Consider the following 6,236-nt stretch of genomic DNA (forward strand, 5'->3'; position numbering starts at 1 on the left):
AAATGTTTGTTGAATTGAATGAAGAATTACTGAAGAATCACAAAAGTCAAGGAAGAAAAGGCAGTGCAAGAATTAACTGAGATCAAAGAGGGTAGGTGCCTACACCCATTCTTTTCCCCACAGATTATTCTCTTAGAGAGAGGGAAAAGTAATAGGGAAAGGACTATGCTGGTTGCAGTGGATTCCAGGATTAGTAAAATAGTCTTCAAGATAGAGCAGTAGATTCCTATTAACCAAATGATATATTAAGATCACAAATTATCAGTTGATCAATTAAGATAACTTCCTTAAATTGAATTTCTGATGTGACTCACTGTCACATTGATTCATAATTACTTTTTAAATTATAAAGATTCTATTTATTTTGAGTTTTACAGTTTTCCCCCAATCTTACTTCCCTCCCCCTACTTCCCACAGAAGGCAATTTGCTAGTCTTTACATTGTTTCCATGGAATACATTGATCCAAATTGAATGTTATGAGAAAGAAATCATATCCTTAAGGAAGAAACATAAAGTATAAGAGATAGCAAGATCAGACAAGAAGATATGGGGTTTTTTTCTAAATTAAAGGTAATAGTCCCTGGTCTTAGTTCAAACTCCACAGTTCTTTTTTTTAGGGTTTTTTTTTAAGGCTATGGGGTTAAGTGGCTTGTCCAAGGCCACACAGCTAGCTAATTAGTAAGTGTCTGAGGCTGGATTCGAACTCAGGTACTCCTGACTCCAGGGCCTGTGCTCTATCCACTGCACCACTTAGCTGCCCCTCCACAGTTCTTTCTCTGGATACAGATGGTATTCTCCATTGCAGAAAGCCCAAAATTGTCCCTGATTGTTGCACTGATGGAATGAGTGAGTCCATCAAGGTTGATCATCATCACCTCCATGTTGCTGTTAAGGTGTACAATGCTTTTCTGGTTCTGCTCATCTCACTCAGCATCAGTTCATGTAAATCCCTCCAGGCTTCCCTGAATTCCCATCCCTCCTGGTTTCTAATAGAACAATAGTGTTCCATGACATACATCATAATTATTTTTTTAATAGGATTGTTGGCTGGGAAGGTAGTTGCTGTTGACATAATCCTGTTAAATGTTTAAAATAATTCAAGTGTGTATCATCATATATATATATTCATACCCAGCAGTTAAGCCTTTCAGGCTATACTGGGACCTGTTGCAGATAGTCTCGATCTCTCTTTGGTTCTCAGGAACTGACTATCTTTTTTTTTTTTTTGGTAGAACATTTATTTCTTTCGTGAGAGACATTCAAAACTTTTGTGTGTCATTGAGAAGTCATCTCAATTAAAACATATGTATAGTTTTCTCCCCCAGACATTCTGCTTCATAGTAGGAAAATGAAGCTGTGATTCACATTTTACTACAAGTAAAATATTACAAAATATTTACAAGGAAAGTTAAAAAACAAACAAAACCAGAAGTAAAAACACACAAAAACCCCACTGGATAAAATGCATTCATTTCTGACAAATACTTACTCCAGGGACTTTATCCAATCCACTTAAGAAAAGGATTTCAAAAATTAAAGTACAGACACTAAAAGGCCTGTCTATCTCATGCCTCCAAAGAAAAAAAAGGAACTGGTAGTGGTGGTGGATATAGTAGAGGTATGAAGGGATACTATTACCATCTACCCTGAATGAAACATCTTTTTCTTCTGTGCAATCAATTCCAACCAAAACTAAATAGCATTAAGACAATCCTTGCACTGAAGTTAGGAAATGCTCTAACAGGAGTAAAAGTTGACTCCTCTGCACTCAGGTCCAGAATCTGACCTTTCTCTATGAACCATGTTTTCTAATATGAATTTGTGGGATTAAAACCTCTCCTGGTATCATAGACTGTTACAGTAGCCCCTCCATCTCTTTCATGAAAGCTTCATATACATCATCCTTGGTTTGTACTGAAACAGGAGCAGAGGGGCCAGATTTTGGGACTGCTTTAGCAAGGGGTATAGTAGAATCCTCTTCTGACTTTCTTTGGGGAGCAGCAGTAGCTCCTTTGTTTTCTCGTGATTTGTGGCTTGGCACTGATGGTTGCTGTGGCTTTCTTCTCAATAGTGGATGCACTGGTATCATCCACTTTGGCCCTCTGGATCAAATTGGGTGGGGCACTTAAAACCCCTGGATTCGGCAAGGGAGCTGGTGGAAAAAGTCCAGGAGGAGCAGGCAAGTGGAGGCACCAAAGGTGAGTGCATCATGCTGGGACGAGGTGGAGGGATTCCTGGAGGTGCTGGAGGAGGCTGCCTCGGTGGTGGTCCTCGTGGAGGAGGACCAGGAGGAAGACCAGGAGGAGGGCCTGGTGGTGGACCAGGAGGTAAAAGCAGAGGTAAAGGTCCTCGAAGCCCTGGCATTCCAGGTGGTCTTAAGAATGGAGGAGCTCCTGGATGTGGCCCAGGAGGAAGGCCAGTGGGTGGCCCAGGCGGTCATAATGGTGGAGCAGGTGGTGGTCCAAGACAGGGTGGTCCTGGCATGGGAGGTGCCTGTATCTGAGCAGGTGGAACTGACTTTGGAGGTGGTTGCTGCTGTTGGGAAGCAGGGGATGATGATGCCCCATCAGGAAGAGATTCTTCTTTGTGTTGCTGCTGTGTTATATCTTCTGATTCCAGTCATCAGAATCCTCCTCATCATCATCCTCTGAAAATTGCTCTGCTTCTCTCCCTTCTTCAGGAATTTCCTGACCTACCATTCTAAGCATCATAGCTTGAAGAGGTGTTAATTCCTTCAAATTTTTCTTTTTCTTTTCGTGATTTTCCAGGGACATCAGCAAATCGTACACTGAGATCTGACTTTTTTGTCCTCCTTGTTTTCTCTATCATCACGATGCATGAACTCCTCTTCTTCACTGTCGGCATCTGACCTGTCAGTGTCACTATCATCACTGCTGTCATAATGCTTATCTTGATCCATATCTTTAGGATAACCTTCATCTTCACTATTGCTGGAAGCATCATCATCATGAACTAGATGTGCAAGTTCTGGACTATATAAAATATCCTCCTCTCGCCGACGAGGAGGAAGTTCTAGGGCAAAACCCACTTTACGACCATAAATCTGCAGAACTTGGGGAGGAGGTGGGCCAGGAGGCTTTCTGCCAGGAGGCAAGTGAGGAACACCATGTCCAAGAAGAGGGAGTATAGAAATTGTCCTTGTGGGCGGTCCGTAGGCAGAGGTTTTTTTGAGAATAGTTGGCGGTTGTGCACCAGGCAAGGGGATATCTTGGATCAAGATGTTAGAAGGAGCATGAGGCATATCTGGCAATGGGATGCTTTCCACCTCAACATGCTGAGCATTCTTTACAGCATCAAAGTACTGGCTGAGTTGAGCCCTTTTCTGCTCATATTGCACCTCTAACTTTCGAAGTTCTTTGTAGATATCTGGATTTTCCTTTTCATAGTTGGAGAATGCGCTCAAAAGTTTCACGAAGTTTTTTTCGCTTATCTTTTAGCACCTTTTCATTTAGTTGGGGCTGCTGGACAGGATTGAACTCCATCTCATCTAATTTTTCCATGTCCCGGATAATCTGTTTGGGATTCTTCATCTTTAATACTGCAGCTCTTACCATCATTCGCTGTTTCTTATTCTTTTTTAATTCTCTCTTTCGGGCTTCTTTTCGAGCTTGGTCAGTAGGGTTCATGAATTTCCCACTCTTGGTGGATGATGTAGATCTCCGCCCCATTTTCACAGGTTATATGGTTTAGTCAGTTACGGGAGGGAAAAAAAAACACCTTTCGGCTGCTCGCCCGAGTCAGCGAGCGCCGTGGGGTTAATGGTTTATTAGGCAAGGATTTAGTCAAACTGATTCATAGTTTTCAAAAAAGAAATATAAGCCCATACATTAACTTTGAGCATAAACTTACTGCCCTGAAACTTACTGCCCAGACCGTCAACTCATATTTTTTCATCTACAGGCAAGTAAAAAACAGAAATCTATTCCTACTAAGAACTTGCAAGCATATAGCCCACATCTGTTCCACTCTCAGGGATCCAAAATTAGGTTAGGTACTCCATATCAAATTTCAACTCCTACTGAATCACCTGGTCGATATTTCTCCTCTAAGGACAATTCAGTTCCTAGCATCTATCTGTAACATGGAATAGGATGATAATTTCACCTTCAAACAATCTCATTTCAATATGCTGCAGGCTGATAGTCCTCTGCTTTGACATTCTCACATTATTTTTGCCACTTAAACTCAACACTATAATAAGTCTGCTCATGCTCAAGAGAAACAGTAATTACTATTAAAGTCTTATTACAGGGGCAGCTAGGTAGCACAATGGATAGAGCACCAGCCCTGGAGTCAGGAGTACCTGAGTTCAAATCCAGCCTCAGACACTTAATAATTACCTAGTTGTATGGTCTTGAGCAAGCCACTTAACCCCATTGCCTTGCAAAAACTTTTAAAAAAAAAGACTTATTACAAAGAAAATACCTACAAGACAAGAAAGAGGTTATATTCAGAACAATAGGAATTTTGCCTCACTTTGTCCTTCCTTTTGAAAAGACCCAGATGTTTGCCTTTCCATCCCTTTCCATCCCTTTCCATCACTTCTGGCAATTTTGTGGGCAGGGCTAATGGGATAGGACAAAGTCAACTAATGATTAAGGAGGGGAAAGGAACCACATTTTGAACACAAAAAGCTACCCTCTCCTAGACTCTATCTCAGATTTTTGATCAAGGACTGTGTAGAATGCAGAGGACATGTTTTGAAATTGCTAAGAGAATTTTTTTCTTTTTCTTTTTGTATGCCAGAAGAGATTCTTTTCATATTTTGTTTTGTTTTCAATCTGAATAAACCTATTTGTCTATTGAATCAATGAGAAGATTAAAAAAGAATGGAATGACAACTTGTATTCCATCTGAATTTTTTTTTGTTCTTTAAAGTTCTGATGCCCAGTATCCAGAAGTGTTCAATCAATATAGTCACATATAATGATATTATTATCAGACTAGTATCTTACATGATAATCTATAAAATTATTTGATTCCAATGATTTAGTGTGGATTTGAAGCTTTTTTTTGGTCTTAGAAAGTAGGTATTCATAATGAATTGCATTCAGATGATATAAAAATATGTAATGTTTATAGCATACCTTTCCTGCAAATAGCTCAGTGCATTTCCTTATAAGCATTTTAAGTGTAACCTGGAGTTTAAGTAACTTAGAGTCAGTTTTCCTTTTGTGCTTACTAGAGTTTAGTAATTCATCTACTGCGGGATTCTACAAAGTTACAAGAAATTTTTTATGGTGAATTTTTTTATATGGGGATTTAGATTGATGCTACTCTTTTAGAGAAAGCCAAACTAAGAGTTGTATTGAAAAACCCAAGTTTATATATGCTATTTAGCTTATTTATTTTGTTATTCTTATAAGACATTTCAAGTAAAGTTAATAACAATGCAGTTCAACAAGTTATTGTCTATAAGCATCTTGCTGTACTAGTACAGCAATGAAGTCTAGCCTCTTTGAGAATGAGGCTGGCTGTGTTAACCACTCCCAGTTCTAAGGGTACCCATGGGAGTATTATTCTCTGATGCTATCAGTTTGAATTCTCTTTATAGTGCTTTCTCTCCATTGTTAGTTGCCACTGTTTAGCATCCCAATTCTATTTAACCAATTAGTGTATTTAACCTTTTTTTTAGGTTTTTGCAAGGCAAATGGGGTTAAGTGGCCACAGGGCTAGGTAATTATTAAGTGTCTGAGACTGGATTTGAACCCAGGTACTCCTGACTCCAGGGTGGGTGCTCTATCCATTGTGCCACCTAGCCACCCCCCTATTTAACCTTTTTTCAAAAGGATATTTGCTTCAAAAGGAACAGATGCATGTACACTGTTCCCCAATACTATCCCTATAAGACCTTGATCCCTTCGAAAAGTAATCTCAGACATAGCACAATTTCTAGAGTACTGGTCCCAACAAGTTTACATTTGAATACAGCATAACTACTAGATGAATCTGCATCTTAGTTGCTACTAAACATTGACCAGAAAGTCATTTGTAAGAGCCTCAGTGTTAGATTGACTGGTCATAAAAGCTGACATTTCTGGAACTCTATATTCATACACAAACCCAAGAGAAATAAAAAAAAATTAAACATGAAAGAGTTATCATAAGAAATTCAATTAAATTAAACTGGTTACATCCTATATGGGAAGATGATACCTATAACTCTTAAGAACTTTGTTATTATTGGGGCAATTAGAAAAAGTATTTATATAGA

At 39.2% G+C, this 6,236-nt stretch overlaps 1 pseudogene; it reads right to left on the bottom strand.

Annotated features, from left to right (window-relative positions):
* Nucleotides 1–1,843: 1,843 nt before the first annotated feature.
* On the bottom strand, nt 1,844–3,717 carry LOC141501659 (WW domain-binding protein 11 pseudogene; annotated as a pseudogene).
* Between the last annotated feature and the right edge of the window lie 2,519 nt (nt 3,718–6,236).

Source organism: Macrotis lagotis, chromosome X, assembly GCF_037893015.1.
Source record: "Macrotis lagotis isolate mMagLag1 chromosome X, bilby.v1.9.chrom.fasta, whole genome shotgun sequence".
Lineage (NCBI taxonomy): Eukaryota > Metazoa > Chordata > Mammalia > Peramelemorphia > Peramelidae > Macrotis > Macrotis lagotis.